Source organism: Fundulus heteroclitus, chromosome 5 (genome assembly GCF_011125445.2).
Source record: "Fundulus heteroclitus isolate FHET01 chromosome 5, MU-UCD_Fhet_4.1, whole genome shotgun sequence".
Taxonomy (NCBI): Eukaryota; Metazoa; Chordata; class Actinopteri; order Cyprinodontiformes; family Fundulidae; genus Fundulus; species Fundulus heteroclitus.
In genome coordinates this window covers 12623446-12642433 of record NC_046365.1, presented here as the reverse complement: position 1 = coordinate 12642433, position 18988 = coordinate 12623446, and the positions used below count along the sequence as shown (strand labels likewise).

The window sequence follows — 18988 nt, the reverse complement described above, 5'->3', positions numbered from 1 at the left end:
GGTCACGGTGAGGTGGGTTTGTAATTAAAAACATAAAAAAAAAAAAAAAAAAAAGAAGTAAAACTTGTGTGGGAGCAAGCATTCAGGTTTGCCACTAGGAGCAAGCGGGCGTGGCTCGGCTTGCTCCTGAAGAACCACATTAAGAGACAAAAAATGTCACTCTTTATTTCCTAAATTGAGGTTTGACGGAGAGCATCTGTGAACAGCACCGGTCAAGTCGCAGATCCATAAGGCAGCAATAAGCAACATTTCACCACTAGATGGGCTATTGAGTACTGTCTGTAGACTAAAACAAGATGTGTGTGTTATGAACGGTCGGGTCTACTTGGTAGGACGTCGGGACCGCTCTGACCTCAAATCGGGGACATTCAACATGTTGGATTGTCTTGCCCCGTTATCCTAGCGTGTGTGGTGTCCCCAAGGACAAACGAGCATGCAGACTGTTGAATGTGACGTGTAGCCAATCAGAAAGCGAGCAATTCCCCTGAGAGAAAAGGATAAACCCCATTTGGCCTCCATTTCATAGTGCAGCAAGCGTAGAGCCCCATTCGTGTTGTCTCCGGTTCTTTAACCAACGCCTTTTCTTTTTGTTATGTCATTCAGGGGCTGAGGGTCTAGCTCAGGGACACAGAGCACCATTCTGTGGGAATCAAACCCAGAACCTTTAAATCAGTTTCCCCATAAACAGGAGTTTGCATGGTTGTCCTTCAGAAATAGCTTTCTCCTTCCTGCCAGTCTCCTATGATGATTATATGCAAGCAGCTCTGAGACGTGGGTCTCTGCAGCTTCTCCAGAGTCAGCGCAGACCTCTTGGCTCCTGAACGCCGCTTTTTTTTTTTAAATGCCATTTTTTTCTCTAGCAAACCTCAGAAGCCTTCATAGAATAGGCGTCTACTCAGCTTAGATTATTTACAGATACTCTATTAAGCAATCAAATGATCTCTGGTTGACCTTCATTTTATTTAGGGGCATTAGAGTAAAGGAGATAAAAACGACTGCACACCAAACCTTTCAGGTTTCAAACACTGCTCGAATTTGTCCTCCACCGTTGTACTACGTTTGTGCCTTTTTTCTTGTTTACAGTAATATACCCTGCAGAACACCAGTGAGCAGATCTAAAACAATAAAAACACGCTACTGCACGTATAGAATCAGGCTTTTAATATGAGCCATGAGCTTATAAACTACAAAACCAGGCTACCTTGTTAGGAACTCTAAATCCTGTGTGACTTTTGCTTCCTGTGACAGAGGACACACACACACACACACGCGCGCAGTGAAACTGACACAGTGGCTGCCCGACACATCTGTATGAGAGTGGCACTAACAGCACCCTGAGGGAGAGCGCCGTATTCTCCTCAGGCCCACAGAACTGTAACCGACATCCAGAAATCCTAACGCACACGCAGGCACAAACACACAGACACGTGTAGCCGGCATAAATTATGTGCCCATAAGCAATGACCCACGCATCCTTTCAGGAGCGCAGACACACCCACACACGGCGACCCCTGTGATTTGCTGCTTGACAGTCTTTAGCCTTTGGATAAACACACAGCCTTGAGCCATAATCAAATATTACACTCTCCTTTCCACCCTTCTCTCCTCCAGTCCTCTTCCAGATTCTCTCCATCATCCAGCCCCCCTTATCGCTATGCAGCTCAGCCCGCCTTCCTTTGCGTTTGCTCCCTCTCCTTGTTTTCAACCCCCCCCCTCCTGGGTGAGCGGCTGCAGAGGGAGGTTATCACCTCTCTTCCCTGTCAAACAAATTAAAATGGCTGCTGTTTGGATGGGGCTTTCTTTTTTTTTTCTTCTGCCACGACCTTCACCTACGAATGTACACACAGACGCTATCACAACGACTAGCAACCCAGTGGTGTCACCAAATCTTAAATTACAATTTTGGGTGATAAATTTGAGATAATGAAAAAAAATCAGCAACCAACAGCTTTTAGGTCGTTTTTTTTTAGGAAAGAAACCTCTTCTTCTCTAACCTCCTCAGAAACCTGCACAAAAAAACTTTACTAGTAAAGCAGAAATGAGTCCATAAATAATTTTAAAAGTGGATGGAAATAGTACTGGATGAAGAGTGAGGCGTTCTCAATAGGAGTCAGACAGTAAACCAAATCAGACGTGTTCTTATAGGTGATGTTTTCGTCGTTTAAGAGTCCCGTTGTAGCAGCAGCGAGTGAAACCCTTAACTAGGAGCCGTTGGTCAATTTTTAACGTCTTTCTAAAATGGCTGAATCATTAACAGATCAGTAAGAACTAGGGCCGGACGATATAGGAAAAAGTATTTTGATAAAACAGAAATCATATTGATATTGATAATTATCAAAACATATATTTTCAGTGCAGCCCTGGCCCTTTTATGACCTGTTATTAGATACAGAACACACAAACGCTGAATTTAAACTTAACCATTTATTTAACCAACTTTTTACCAAAACTGCAAGTTTTAAAAAAAGAACATGTGCTCTCTGAACTTTTTGAAGGGGGCGGAGCATTCTTGGCTCTGTGTTTATCATTGGCTGTGTGGATGTAATGACTCTGGGATTAACCTACATGTCTAGAACCATAAAAGAAAACTGTTCTTCTATTGAACTTTTTATTTACTGTGCTCCAGCAGGTATAAAGGGTTTCTCTAAGAAACGCGATCCAAGAACTTCAACGGTGTTTTTAAACCCTTCTTAGGGCTCTGCAACCCACAGGGTAGAAACTGACATCCTTGGCACGATGTCTTCATTTTAACATACAGTTGTTGAAATTTAGGAGGTTATTTGAGATGATTAAATTATGTTATCCCCAATAAAGTATAATGATGTCTGTCTTCTTTGGTTTACACAGACATTACCAAAATATGTTTGTTTCTGTTTTATTAATCCCCTTTCATTTATTCTCTCCTTTCATATATTGGATAATTTCTCCTGTAATCCTTCATTTGCATAAATCTGTCATTATAGAAATATGGGGAATGGTAACATTACAGAAGCATTCGTTGTGAAAATAGATGGCTTGTTTGTCAAAAGCCGAACCGCTTCATTTCTAGTTGTGTAACAATTGTGGTTGTTGAATTTTCCTTTGAAAGGGATGCAAAAGGGCTGCAGAGAGAGTCACTTGTTTCTGGGCAGACATTAGGGAAGAGGCAGTCTGAATCGTTAAGACTACAGATAAAAAAATAAAAAAAAAAAAGATCTTAAATGAACAAACTCATAACCAAACCGATCAAAAGACCATTAAACAACAATGCACTAGAAAAGCTTAACTAAAAAACTGTTAGATGTGTAACACTTTATTAGCCTGTAGATAAACAATTACATTTCCACTGTGAGCCACCAACATGTCCTCCTCACCATATGTAAACTTATTTGAGCCTCCAGAAAAACAATATCAGCGTGTAAGTTGTAAATTATTGACACATACAGGTGCTTCTTCTTAAATAAGAATATTGGAATAATTTCAGCATGCTCATTTCAAAAAGTGAAACCCATGTATACTCAGTGGATGCTGACATACTATATAACCAAGTATTTTTATCAGTTCATTTTGATGAACTGATACAGCTTATAGCTAATAAAAAAATGTTTTCTTCAGAAAATAAGACCATTAAATATATATATATATATATATATATATATATATATATATATATATATATATATATATATATATATATATATATATATATATATATATATATATCCTGAGTAGTTTTGTATGGGTTCCATCTGGATGAATTAGTGCATTATTGAGGTGATGTGCATATGGCTCTGCTGAGGTGTTAACATTTCCTAGCAGGTGGCAGCGCTGACTTTGGACTTCACAGAACACAGAGTACCAGCACCGTCAGATAACATACTTCCTCACATTCTTACAGACTGGATGAACTTCAAACCGGACATGAAAAAATTTAATAAAAAAATAACTTCATCTAAGAAGAGGACTTGTTCATTGGACAGTTTAGTCCACTAACTTCGGGGCCCAGGTAAGATGCTTTTAACTGTGTCTCTGGTTCAGAATGAGCGCAGCACAAAGAATGTAGGCCATGTCCTGCGCTTGTCTCCTGAAGCTCTGACTTGTTGTGGCTCAGACTCCTTGTAGAGGATGTCAAAGACCATCTGCTGGACAACTACTAAAATATTAGCCATTCCAGTGACTGTATTGAATCTGAAAGAAAAGGCCTTTCTGTGTTTCTGTGTCTTATGTAATATTCTAACATTCAGAAACAGTGAATCTTTTTTTAATTAGCAGCCAGAATCACCAGCGTTAAGATTGTAGATTGTAATGAATCCTACATTAATTCATAGATGAGATTCCGAATCATTAAGATGCACCTGTACTTGCTGTTTTTGGTAACTGTGAACTTTCACTCACTTTTACAGTAAAATTTCAAACTATTTAAGCCTGACTGGGTTGTTTTAAGTCCAAATCGTTCCCCAATAACAGCCATGTATCAAATAAATAAATACCATTTATAACCATGTGGACTTGAACGTTTTGGCTCAATAACCTGACTTATATGTAATATCAGCTTAACTTCAGTTTAGTTTCCCAGATACTTGTCTTTACTTTTAATGTCACAGCAAAATAAGATATTTTCTACCAGGTAGTGTTGGTCAGTCTACACTAAGGAGAGCAAAGAGGTCTCCTAATGCTAAGCTACTGTGTGCAGGCTAGGGGGCCTCAGTGGGACATGCGTATGTGTCTTTGCACGCTTAGGTGGTGTTACACAACAAGCAGTACCCAGTCAATGGGCAGCCTGCAAAAGAGCAGGGGTGAAAGGTGTGTGTGTGTGTGTGTGTGTGTGTGTGTGTGTGTGTGTGTGTGTGTGTGTGTGTGTCCAAGTAGGCGTTAGTGACTCAACGAAAGTCGTTCCCAAGGCGTCTCTGAGGGGGACTCCCCAAATAAAGAGCAGGAAGCTTTCCCTTAATCTAAAGGCCACCCCCATCTCACTGAGCCAACACACACACACGTAGATAAAGGCTGAAGCTCTTTGTCATGGCCGAGGAATCAAACACATGGGTGGAGGGGTGAAGGAGCGGGAAGGGTGGGTGGGTGGGGGTCTGTTGTCTGTACGCAGGGTGAAAATATGCTAATCAAGCTGGAGGCCCCGTTCAAAACCAAAAGCAGCACAGCCTCGTTCCATCGTGGCCCGGCAGATATGAAGGGGTTTGGAGCTGAAAAAAGCAGATGGCAGCGGCTCCTTCGAGCAGCTGAACAGACTCGCGAGAGGCCTCCGCCGTGTCGGCTGCAACTGCTCAATTTCAGCAGATGTAACGGGGAGGCAATCCAAACACCCACCTCAGAAGCGTATCCTGAAACATTTTTCGGCATTAAGGTGGTTGCCGCCACCCGCTAAATGCCGGGACGCCATCAGAGGTCAGCGTGGGAGTCATCCGCTAGACGTTTCAGAAAACGTTCGAACTTCCAAGTCACGGGACTTTCTGGTACTTCAGCCGACCTACGTCTGCGGGATAACTCGTTCATTATCTCATCACTCCATCGTCAAGGGTAATGCAGCACAATGGCGTGGAAGAGAGGGAGACCGAGGAACGGAAAGGGAGGGCCGGACCGGGGGAGAGACGGCGACAGATGCTACCTGTCTGTCTCAGAGGTACCCTGATTACTAGAAGACGAGGAGGAGAGGGGAGGAGGCTGTGTGTCTGTTCATCAGAGCCGGCAGAACAAAACAAAACAGAGGAATTGCGCGTGTGTGCGCGCATATGTGTGGCTGTGAATCTGCCCCTTTTACCAGCGAGAGCAGAACGGAAGTGTACGTGTGGCTAATGAACCATGAACACCCGGGTCTCCTGGGGTGACGCGCACACACAAATGGGATGAGGTTCAGACAGGATGGTTTAAGTCTGATAGACCAAGGACGAGGCAGAAACTGATCCTACGCTCAGCCTCACATATAGTCAGTGTTGTTTTTTTTTTGTTGTTGCCTAAAATCTGTCCCCGTCCAAATGAAATCAGAGGCTTGGACAGACCCCGACCTCCGGAAAATTCCCACTCTCCTCTCCCGGCACTTAACCAGGCACCCCAAGCCAAGCCACCCCTCTGCAGAGGCTGTTGAGCAGGCTCATTAATCCACCAGTCGGTGCACGTTCTCACACACACACCAGGAGTAAAACAGCGGCCTTTCACCCCAAAACAGAGGTTATGTTTGATGCTGAAGCAACAGGGCAGGATTAGCAACGGTATACATGACAATGGTGCGAGTGTGTGGGAGTGTGTGTCTGTGTGCGAGCACAAAAACGAAGAATTTCTTTTGTGACATCACCTCTTGCCATACCGCCTTCCCCTCAGCGAGACTGAACACAGCACAGGAGTGTAAAAACAGAAGGAAGAAAGTGAACGAGTGAGATGAAAAGGAACAATGAGAAGATCAGGAGTAGCAGGGAAAAGGAGGCAGGAACATCTGAACCAAGCCGCTGCTGCTGCTGCTGACCAAAAAGAACTCAAAGGCCCGTTTCACATTCACCCGAAAAAAAAAAAAAAAACATCTTAATGATCCCAAGACTTCTGGGAAGCATTCTGTAGACTGATGACATTTTTAGATAGTGTTTGCATCTGGAAGAAACGCAGCGCCACGCTTTAGGGAAAGAACATCCCACCTAGAGTCAAACGTTATATGGTGCTGCTCTGCGTCAGGACCGATGGAAGCATGAAGTCTGCTCTTCACCATTAAATCCTGAAGGACAATGTCCATCCGCCACTCGGTGCACCGGGAGAAGGACACGGTCCAAAGCACACCGGCAAGTCCGTCTCTAAATGTATCAAAATTACTAATTGAAGAATGGAGCGGCCTAGTCAAAGTCCAGAATTAAATCAGCTTGAAATGCTGCCAAAAAAAAAAGAGCGGGCCAAAATTTCTCCACAGCAATGGAAATGACTAGAAGATGCCGATTTCAATTGTTGCTGCTAAGGGGCATTGATGGTTTAGATAGCTTGTGTTTTTTATACCTTAATAAATTAAATAATAAATGTTTACGGAGGTTATCTTTGTCTGACGTGAAGAATTGGTTAACTATGCAAAATGTTAACGTGTGACAAAAATGCAAAAAGAGAACAAAACAAAAAAATCCATAAGAGGACAAAGTTCTGTTGTGTAGTCGCACCGTCATAAACGAAGAAGTCCATTTATTCAGACTTTTGTTGTTTTGTCTCAAATTAGCTTAGCTCCATTTTTGACAAATAAGAAGTATCTGTGGTGGTGTGGCTTCACGCACATTCAGGTGGTTTGAGAAGAGTGTAGGGCCGTGCAATATTAGATTAACATCCCATCAGGATATAGCTGAACATTTTAATTATAAAATCAATCCCAATTAGGGAAAAATTTCCTTCACTATTCTATTTTTTTTTCCACCATCACCATCGGCCCATTACTCTGCGTGAGCTTTAATATCGCGGTTGGTAAAATCCTGATCTGCTGTGGGCAACAAGGGCGAGTTAAGGGCATCTAACTGGACAAATATATTATTAGGATGCAGAGCATGAATTCATGGCCCTCGAAATAAAATGGCCTAAGACTATTTTCAATAATACGTTGCAATAATTCCGCCCAGTCTGCCGTACAAATCCTGATAAAGAAAAAGGTGCATCGATTAATCACAAAATTATGCTGAAGACATTTTAGTTAAACAAAAGGGAAAGAAATCTTAAAATAAACATGTAGTAATGTGATGTTGAGTCTGGATTTGGTGTTGCACGCTAATGAAGCACCGACACCGAAATTTGTTTCACATATGTCTAACATAGATGTTTCAAACAGGTATAATAAAAGTATCAGGGTTACGCCATGGGTGGGTCAGGAGCTCAACATGAACTCTTTCAGGTTAAGAAAAAACACGCATGAAGCAGATAAAACTATACATCAAACCTTGTGCAGTACTTTAAGGGCCAGAGAACTCTCTCAAGTTATTATTATTATTTTTATTTTTACATTTGACGCATGTAAAAACAATTAAATATAAAGCAACCTGAACATCTCTAAACTCAAACCCCATTTGTTCCATTTCTTCACACACCATCTGGTACGGAAACTAAATTATATTGTGATATTTCTTTAAGCTACCAAAACCACACTTTGGTTTCACATACTCCCAAGTCTGTCGTGATCATATCAAATATAATGGTTAAACAGATGCAAAAAGTAAGTATCTAAAGTATCTAAAATAGTTGAAGAATTTTAGCCATTTCCGGTGTGTGGATGACCAATATGAAAACCGATGCTATCCCCCAGGTTAACGTGCTTTTCGTGTATGGCTTTCCAATCTAGTTTCCACTTCGTGTCCGTCAAGCTACTTGGGTGCAGCTCATCTTTAACGATGTGATATGGAAGCACCCCCCCACCCCGCCCCCCACGCTCCCCCCGTGACATGTCGAGCGCTCACCCTCTGCTCGCCCGTGCCACCTCCTCCTCTTCCTCCTCACCCCCTTCCGCACCATGTTGGCAGCCAGGGCAGGGCAGGTGGCCAAAGCTGTCAGTCAAACCTCCGTCGCCACGCGGCAGCGCCATAGACACCAATTACCGCACAGCAGGGGCGCGGCCTGGCAACCGCATGGCAACCACATGGTCCAATCAGGGTACACAACAACAGGGACCAAAGAATGCCAAGAAAAGTAAAAGTGGTGTCATGTGTGCACTTGTGTGTGTGCGCATACAGCCCAGCCGACGCCATCCAGAGCCGAGCCAACGCGTATCTGCAGGTTTGATGGAAGACAGGAAGTTGCCGTGTCTTTTTTAATATCCGTTTACTGTGTTTAGCAATGATCATTAATCTGCAACACAGAAATTATCTTTATTAGGCTGCTGATAATCTGAGTTTTGATGAACCCATTCAGGCCTGATTCACCAAAGCATGCTCTGAAACGTGCGTCGCAGATCATCGTTTTCAACAGACATGAATTTTTAATGGCAGACTCTCAAGTCTAACGTTGATTAAGACGGGCTTCGCACAAGCAGAGCTATCATTTCCCAAAACCCAGAAATCTGACTCATTTATAGTGCTTAACCATGCAGATTGCCTTGTGCCTATGATGAAGTATATGACAAAGAAAGCTACATTAAATGGTCAATAGTTTAACAAAATCTGATCACACTGATCAGACAACTGGAAGCAGATTGTTGAAATGCTGTTTTTTTTATTTTTTGGCCTGAACATGGTGCACCCGAAGCATCAGACGAGCTACAACAGCTTGGAATCACAGAGATGATGAGACATGTGTTTTGAGGCCAATGTACAATCATAACATTACTAAAACAACGGTTTCTGTTTGTGCTCCTTAGAAAATCTAAATTATTTAACGTTTCAAAAGGCTGACATATTTACTAATTCACCCTGTTCTATTACAGAGCCTGCAGCTCAAAAAGATAAAACAGAGAAACTTTGCTTGTAGCCTTCCTGTAACCTGCTGAAACCCTCGCTCTCTCTAGCAGCTTTTATAAAACCACAGGTGTCTTAGTATTTCGCCGAAAATACAGTATTCTTAAATGGATTTTTACATCTCTGTGCTTACTCTGGCTTTATGTTAAAAGACCTCAGCAACACATTCAATAGCTAACTTCTAAACGCAATAGAAAAAATAAAAAGTGTTACGGTTAGCAAGACCTGCTAGCGCTCACCAGTCAGGACCAATCCAGATGAAATACCTGATCTCTCAGTGCATTTCTAATTGGAAAGGTAAATTATTCTGTTTATTAGGAACTAGCGTACACAAAGCGTTCATTGCTTCGAAACAGTTTAAGGAATTCAGTCTAAGAGCAGGACCGCAGAAACCATTTAGCAAGATTAGATGTTCTATACCTTAATATAAATACATCCAAATAACCCAAACTTACTGTAACATCTTTACATGTGAAAACACAGAAATTAACTGAATGGCAGGGAAATCTAAGTGGCACTGGCTTGGTGAGCAGTGGCTGAGAGCAGAATTATTTTGAGTTTATGGGGAGTGGGAAAGAAAATACGTTTATGTTGCACTAGTTTGAACTTTACACTTTGTACTAACTTTCACAGTTTCCCCAATGATAAGCCAATATTGAGCAGATGAGCCAATGGCCACAAACATGGTTTCATTCAAAACTCCGATTTGTAGAAGCAGCAAGAGTTTTAGATCATTTGGTGAGAAGGCCGAGCAGCTAATAATCAACAAGTGTGTATATTTTACCACTGAAGTCTCTCTGTCTGTTAGCAGACACGAGATGACTCCAATAAACACAATGACCACATTTCTCCTGCCGTCCCCTTTGTCTTTGGCACCAAAACACAAACACGCAGCCTGTCGCCGTCTGTGAGGGGCAAATATATTTTAATAAAACCACTGAGTTGCAACCTCAATTTCATTTTGATGAATTTCCTCCTGCGGGAGTGAGCCAGGCAGAGGGTGGGAGGGCAGAGAGGCGAGAGAGGGGGAGCGGGCTGATGGGGGCTGGGAGGCAGATAGAATTTTCATGATTGTTATTTTTGTTATTATACAGAGGGAGGGGGGGTGGGGGGGGGGGGGGGATTGCAGGAGGCGAGATAAACGGAGCTGGTTAATCTAAACCATTTCGCAGAGCGCTCCATTATCGGGCAGGTTGGGCACGTCGAGAGGGTTATTTTTCCGAAGGATCTTTGGCCCCGGTAATTAAGCTCCATTCACCAGGCCCTGTTCCCCAAATTAAAAATTTGTCATTAAGTGGAATTTACCATAATGCCTTTTTATCTTCTGGCGCTCCAGCATGTATGCCTGCGTGTACGCGTGCATGGCGGAGGTGAAGGAGGGGCAGTGGAAGAGGGTAACCAATAACCAATAACACAGTACCCCCCCACCCCCCCCACCCCACACACACACTTTGTGCAGAAAGGGCAAATTGAAAAAGTGAAATAATCCTGGAAAGCAGCACATGTTTGCATGAGTAAATACACACACACACACACACAAAGCCATCCTGCAATCCTTCAAATCCACAGCCTTTGGGGTAATTAAATAATGATGCTTTAAAGTTTTAATTTAGACCTGTCCTTTTCCTTCCACCTCCTCAGACGCACGTACACAACAGCAGAAAACACCGTTTTTAGACTTCATCCAGAGAGATAGCCCTCCATGGCCAGGGTACATGGGAGGGAGAGAATGATTGAAGAGCAGAATCTCTGTCTCAATAGGCTTGAAAAAAAACAATACAATTATTAGTCTTTAATTAGAGCAGCGCCTCTGTGGGACGGGGGACAGACAACGAACAATGGAGGATTAGAAGAGGGGCACCTAATATGGCTCTTTTTATCGCTTCATTCAAATACAGTTTATAAATCATCCAGCTGTCTTTGCCACTTTACTGTCTGGAGTTTGAACTTGGTGAGACACTCAGCGGTGAAAAGGTAACAAAAAAAACCAGGCGCAAACATTTTTTTAAAATCATGTTTTAATACGGATCTTACTCACATGCCTATTGTTTCACATACCATTAAACTTGAAGGACACACTGACCACTGTTTTGTTGCTCCTTACTGATCACCGGTTTTTGTAAAGCTTTAAGCTGGTGACATTAATTCTAATTCTCTAGACTAAGAGAAAAGAGAAAATATTAATAAATATACCTTTCCTGCTGTGAGTGGTTATGAATTATTTATATTAGGAGCAAAGGTGGTGTTATTCCACATGTGTGAGAAGGCAGTGACTGTAAAGCTTTTATTTTGGCATCTTGTATTATATTAGCAATCAGCTTGGTTAGCATTACTAACAAGCAGTGTCTGTGACTATTTCCTGGAGAGTTCGGATCCTCTCCTAACTGAGATTTCCAAAAGGCTGCCAACATTTCCAAATCCAGAATCATATTTCATAATAAACAGCGGGTGGAAACTCTAAAGGGTAAACTAGAGCAACGTTGCTGTAGCCTTCCTGTTATCACTGAAAGCCCAGCTCTCTCCCACAGGCATAGACATGTTTCCCAGAGTCGTCAATTATCCCCCCCCCCCCCAATTGAATAGCTCACTATATTTCTGTGCATTCACTGATGCTTGCACTGTAGCAGCTAACCTTATGACGTCTTCTCACCTGTACACCTTCCACATCGAAGAGTTTTTACCACAGGCTGTTATTTCCTTAGATATGCTGCATTACCTGATTTAAAACTAAAACTCAGCCGGTTTCAACCACCAGCCCAGATGTCCGTACATATCTTCTACAATTACTACAGACAAGTATAGCTTTATTCAGCTCTCGAGAAGAGAAGGCACACAAAACTGGCTTCATGAGAATGGCGTGAAACAATTTTATCGGTACTTTCAAGAAAACTAAGGTTACCAATTTTTGTTTTTAACAAAAAATAAAGTTTTACAATTCAACAACCCATGTTTCAAAGAGCATGTAATCAGTGTAGTGTAATCAAGTCCAGTTTGATCAAGCTATATTATGCTTCCTAGGCTATAAAAAACACTTTTAATATAATCTAGTTTCCTTCAATAAAAAATCCCTTTTCAGTGTTTGGTCTCAATGGTTGAACCTACGGATGATTACAGCAGCCCAGAAGCCTTGAAAAACGGGAAGGAGTCCTTTAGATTAGCTGATAGGAGGTTGCCTGATGCCGACGTTTATTAATTAGCACTAGTGAATCTCTAGACACTTTCTTGCAGAGAGTACACAACATTTGTGTTGTTTGCCACTCAATCAGCTTTTCTGTGTTTCCGGTGGGTACCTGAAATTCTGCCAGACATTGAAAAAGTTTTGGAGGCTTTTTCTTTGTTGTCAACCCACCTGATGAGTCTTTATTAGTCAACTCCTTCAACAAAACGGTCGCTATAACTACTGATGACGGCGCAAACATAGTTAAAGCTGCAGAGCTCAATAGATTGAACGAGTCCAGTTTTCTGGGCGCAGGCTGAGTGCACACATCTTAATGGTGTTACCTATGTATAAAGGTGCAGTCGCTCCATATTTCATAATCTTAAATTATGTGCTTTTAACTTTAACATATATAGATGCTTTATAAATGTGTGTGGGTGTTTGAGAGAGTGGGCCATCAAGAGAACGTGTGTGTGTGTGTGTGTGTGTGTCTATCGTGTGAGGACCAAAACTTGACAGACCAACACCGTGTGGACAATTGGCATTGTGAGGACATTTTGCAAGGTTCAAACATTGCAAATTGGCCTAATGCTTAGGTTTAGGGCTAAGGTGTGAATTGAGTTTAGGTTAGGGTTAGGTATGTACTTGTGATCTTAGGTTTAGAGCATAGAAAGAAATAGGAAATTAATGCAAGTCAATGGAAGGTCGACACAATGATGTACATACCAACATATGTGTTTATGTGTGTGTGTGTGTGTGTGTGGGGTGGGGGGGGGGGGGGTAATGTTATCGCCCATTTACCGTTATCGAAGTGGACTACTGAATATATTGCAATATTGATTGTATGCCATATCGCTCAGCCCTATGGGTAAATTTAATTGCTACTTCCTTTCATGCTTTCAAATTAAGAGTCTCTCAGATAAAACACGATGACAAGACAAAGCACCCTCCTTAATTTCCAGGGCCCATGATAATAACAGGTCGATCATGCTCATACAGCTCGATAGCCCTTCAGGAGGCGGACTTCACTTTCACAAAAATATATAATTGTTTTAATATTGAGAGACCCCATTAAGAATCTTCTCTAAAAAACGCAATTATTAATTACTTATTTCTAAAACCACCAGTAATAAGGAAAAAAACATAGGTATGAACAATGACAGCAAGGAGAATTAAAATTAAATTTTTAGATAAAGAATGAAAAAAGATCAGTATATTAAAATATCCAGGTAGATAGTTCTAGCATTAAAATACAAAAAAAAAAAAAAAAAAAACAACTGCACTGTAATTGAAGGTCTTCTAATATTCAACAGGATAGATAAATATTTGGGGTCTATTTTATAGCAGAAAGTTAGGAAATGGTCTCACAAAAATTTTTAGACATGTTCAGACGGGTTCTGTTGTGTATTTTCTGGTTAAAAACCATGTTTCCAAGAATCATGATAAAAATCAAGACTATGATTTAACTATTTTTTTTGCCATATATCCTACCCCTCAGGCTGTTATTCACAACAGCCGGTGTTATCATTCACCCTCTAACAATGAAGAAAATTTAATAATGAGAAGAAAAAAAAAAGAGGATAAATAAATTGCTGTTGATCACTTTGAGCACCTAGACATTTTGCTGGCAACCTTCTTGGTTCAGTCTGGTGTCACAGCTACACAAGTCTCTCATAGCAATAGTTAATAGTCCACATTTACCTGAATTCCACCCAAAAGGCCTTCATAAAAAAGGTCCTAAATTAACATTGGGAGGTGCTGAGGGGTCCAGGGGGAGGAGGAGGAAAAGAAGGGGAGATGGAAAACGGGAGGAAGACAGTAAGAGGAGGGGAGTGGGCAGATGGCAGAGGTTATGCCTGGCTGAAAGGGGTAAGAAGGGGCGGGGAAGAGGGGTAAGTTATGGGAGGAAACACCAAGGTCTCCCCTCACTTCCTCACATGATGCATAAATCATCCTTAAGAATGTATTAATGCACATTTTTATGCTTTCATTCATTTGTGGATGTCCCAACAGCAGCCATTCATTTAATAAAAACCCCAGCACTTCTTTTTTTTTTTCCCCCAGTGCGTGGCCCAGCTGATTCCATATTGGCTAAAGATGTAATTCGGCGACGAACAAAATAATTGCAGCATCTGACTGACAGATAAAGCCAGATGAAGGTAAGCCACAGATAGAGCTGAACAACAGCGTGCTGTCAGAGTCCGCGCGTGTCAGCGGCGCTGGGAGGAATGGCAGGATGGCGGGGCGTGAGAGCGGCGAGATAGGGGGTCTCATTTAGTGTCGTTTAATTTGCTCCCCTCTTTTCCATCCATCCACTGTTTTCCCCCCTTTTCTGACAGGTAATAAAAACAGCAGCTTCCCTGACAAGCCCATCTGAATTTGAACTGAATAATATAAATGTAGAGTTTTCCCACACAGCGCTCTGTCCAAGCGTGCAGAAGAGAACCACACTGCAGATGCTGGCAGTCCCATCATGAATTAAGATTTTGGACTCTGTTCAATGTGTGTGTGTGTGTGTGTGTGTGTGTGCGCATGTATTAAGAATGGACCAAGTATTGACATCAAGATATAGAAAGGTATTGTATTACATAGGCCCCAAAAATCTCAATCAAATTTTAAAGCCCTTTTAATGCAAGCAAAATTAGGGGGTTCCTTAGTAACAGCCACTAATTGTAAAACAGTATCCTCAGCTTTGGATGTCACAAAACGTTGTTTGGTCCATCCTCCCAAAAAGGAAAGAGCGGGCGATGACAGAACCGCAAACCAACCAAGACGTTCCTGCTCTCCTTGAGGGACAGGAAAGTGGGCGTGGCTAACTTCAGAGGAGCAGCAGACATCAACAGCTCAATTTGGAAAATTTACTGACCACACTCGTGTTAGGCATGCACTTTACAAATTTAGCAGTCGCGAAAGATTGCCAATATTGTTGACCTGTTTAGAGAAAAGCCACAAGCCGTGTATGGTAGAAGGGAACTATGTGAAAAAGAAGGGGTTCTGGTCGCACTTGACCAAGATCGGATTTGTGGCACAAAGTTGACTCTCTGCACATCACACTAAACGCACCAGGCCCACATCGAAGAAGATGGCAGTAGCAGCATCAGGCTGTGGGAATGCCTCAAGACCTGGGTTAAATGCAGGGCAACGCTGGAAGAAAGGCTTTTAAGGCTGCAGAAGACCTAATCTCGGACGTCGGGGGATAAATGCATTTGCACACCATGAGTTTCAGATTTTTACTAGAAAAATAATTTTGTAAGCAATGTTTCATCCACTTCTCCACCACTCTAGAATTACTTTAAAGATTTTACTTTTTGTTCCTAAATCCTTAAACAGTCTGACAACTTCTTACCTGACTGAACGTTTACATAAACAGTGCTTGTAGGACGCGGAGAACCGAGAACTAAAAGCTTTTAGTTGCTCTGAGGACTGGAGACTAAAGGAGACGGAGCTTTCTCAGGTGCAGTCTGTCCAAAACGTCCGCCAGAACCTTGGATGATTATAAATCACCTGTAAAAACTCACCTGTTTTCATTGTGTTTTATTTCTTGGGTGCTTGAGCATTGAGGCGGTGGGGTTTTTTTTGTTCGTAAATAGCATTATATTTTAGTGTTTTTACTTTTATTGTTTTATTTATCCTAACAGTGACATTCGGTTTATCGCGTTTACCATCTTATTATATTTTTACCTGTCAAGCCCTTCGGTCACTATCGTGTGTAACAGCGCTAAATAAATAAAGATCGATTGATTTTCCGTCGGTCTATTATGAAATCCAAATAAAAAAAAGACACTGAAGTTTGAGCTTTTATTCTGAACTACTGAGAAAAGGGGTTCCAGAGATATGAATCGTTTTGCGGGGCCTCGCAGTTGCTCACATCATTGTATTTAATGCATCAAAAATAATAAATTACCAACATCTATCCACCGTGGTACTTCACTATGCTAATCTCCGCATTCCGGCCCTAACCTCGTTCCCTTTTCTCCCTCCGCCTCCTTTCCCTTATTCCCTCTTCCTGCTTCTGCACTTCTCCGAGATCCCTTCATGCCACATCCGCTTGTCTTACCTCACCGCTGCCTCCTTCCCTCCTCCTCCTCCTCCTCCTGCTCCTGTTCCTGCTGCTGCTCTCGGAAGCTGCTGAAATCCCATTCCCCGTGGGGCACGCCAAATTGAATTGGTGTGTTTATATGAACAACAGGGCCGTTGCTTTAATATACCTTCGAGTTTATGCCTAATGCCTTCCCGCTAATACCAGAGGAGCTTCAGACCTCACTTAATACAAGCTGCTTTTGTGGAAGTCATAAAAGAGACAGAATGAAGAAAGGATGGCGCTGGAGAGATACTCTGGAAGCGTGTTTGTAATTGTAAACAAGAGGGAGAGAGAGAGAAGAAGCCATGTTAATGCATCATAGCGAGTTGTATGGGTACCATCACACCCAATTTAAAAGATCAACCAGCAGCGCTGCCCCTTTCAGAAACCCACAAACGCGCACAGAGACTCCTCACCCCTCCGATGTGACTGAAATGGAAAGAGAGGACACAAAAAGGCAGGAGGATTTTTTTTCTTTCTTTTTAGATTAGTCAGTAATGCTGAATAAATATCCGGAGTTTTGGTTGAGGGAGTCAGTCATGCTCGTCGACTTGCAAACATCCTCCATTTTCTCCCCGTCGCCCCCCCTTTTCTACCCTTTTCTTCTCCCTCTTGTCCCCTTTTCTCTTCTGGGCCTGCGTCAGCCTACAAAAGGCCCGCGGTTCAAAGGCAAGAAGCAGGTCTGAGACACTCAACCCAATTACTATTGATCAGTCTGCACTCAAAGAGGACGGATACGCACTCACCTGCACACCCGCTAATCTGTTTACATTGAAGAAGTCCTGTCAGATCACGGACGGCTGTTTGTTCGCAGCCGATTTTAACCGTTTCCCTAAAAAAAAGAAGGGCTTGGGGGAAAAAAACTGGAAAATAAAACTTTTTTTTAGGCTTTAGAACCTCAGATTACCTGAATTTATATTTTTCTGATTTTGTAATAAGCAGTGTTGAACATTTTAAAAAGCTTTGTATTAAAACAATATTTTTGTACTGAGCCAGACAAACAAAAAGCCTCTGATAAAGTCTAAAAAAGACTGGACAGGTAAACAGAAAGTAAATACAAATTATTAGAGTCTCAGTCAGAACTGAGATATACAGATATAAACAGATATAAATTGAAACTATTATGTGCTATTTTTGCTTCAATGTACTAGTTTGCTGTAAACTCTGAGATTTGTTTTATTCTCATGCACTCATATCTTTTTAAATTCACTGTATACAATATTATTTTATTAACCCATAACCTCTCGGGGTAAGTCTAGTAAGTTTAATAAGATTAAGATGGTCGAAAATTTATGAAGAATCTAAATCTGTGAAGTCACTAAAAATACTTACAACGTTTTCATAAGATGGGTAATTATTATCCCCAATGGGTCGCATAAGCAGCTGTGGCTGGCTTCTCAGGCCGGATTTTTCCAGCTACGCAACTCTTGGCGAAAAAGGGAGCCCACTGTAAATGTTGCTGTAAACTCATCCGCAGTTAAATCACTAGAGTTCTGCTGATCAAAAATTTACTTGTTTTTTTTTTGGTGTTATTTTACGGTTACAAACAGAGCACTTATGTTTGACCAAATAGGACTTTTTAATCTGAAATTTTGGAAAAATGTCAGCACTTCATGGGTTAAAATTGTTCATTTACCTATAAACAGTAAAATCAGAGAAACTGCTCTCCTGTTTTTCAGCAGTCGCGTTCTTTTTTAGAGCTGCATATTTTGAGAATAAATTTTGATGTCTTTCTGGCAACAGCAGGCATTGCATCTATGTAATAAAATGTGACCCACGATGCTGAAAACTGAAGCTTACTTACTTTAGCTAAATAACACAAACAACTATCAAAATAAGCTAGGTCTCATATTTCCCTGAATATTTTGTCCGATCATTTAAATTGCAGTTTCAATCCCCAAGTGTTTTTGTTTTTTTTTTAAACAGACTAAGCGCACCACTTTAACTTTTCTAAATACTGGATTTATCAAATGGTACGTTCAAAGCTCCACGTTCTGTGTCAGTCTGTTTTTAACATGAGCGGACGTTTTTTAAGGTAGCTCCCCGTTTACTGGTGCAGAGCCGGTCTACAACAGCACACTGCTGGAGCACCTACATAGGAAACAAAAGATGATGCTTTCAAATTAAAAGCAGGATTTCCAAAATAAGAGTGGCATAGCTGGGTGTGAGCAGAGAATTATTACTTTAAGCTTATTTGATTCTATATACTCATTGCGGCCACTGGAGGACATCCAACAGGCTGGATGGGGCCCGCTGGTGCTGAAATGCCTGGGTCCATTTGGTGTTGCAAAATGAAAACGCGGCTAACGTTGGCAGAAACTTAACGAACTTACTTTGATCAAACTGCACATTATTTCAACT

The 18988-nt window shown here is 41.7% G+C and overlaps 1 protein-coding gene across 4 annotated transcripts in view; it reads right to left on the bottom strand.

Moving 5' to 3' along the window:
* zcchc7 (zinc finger, CCHC domain containing 7) overlaps window positions 1-18988 on the bottom strand; it is a 67972-nt gene that overhangs the window by 24907 nt on the left and 24077 nt on the right. The window lies entirely within an intron of this gene.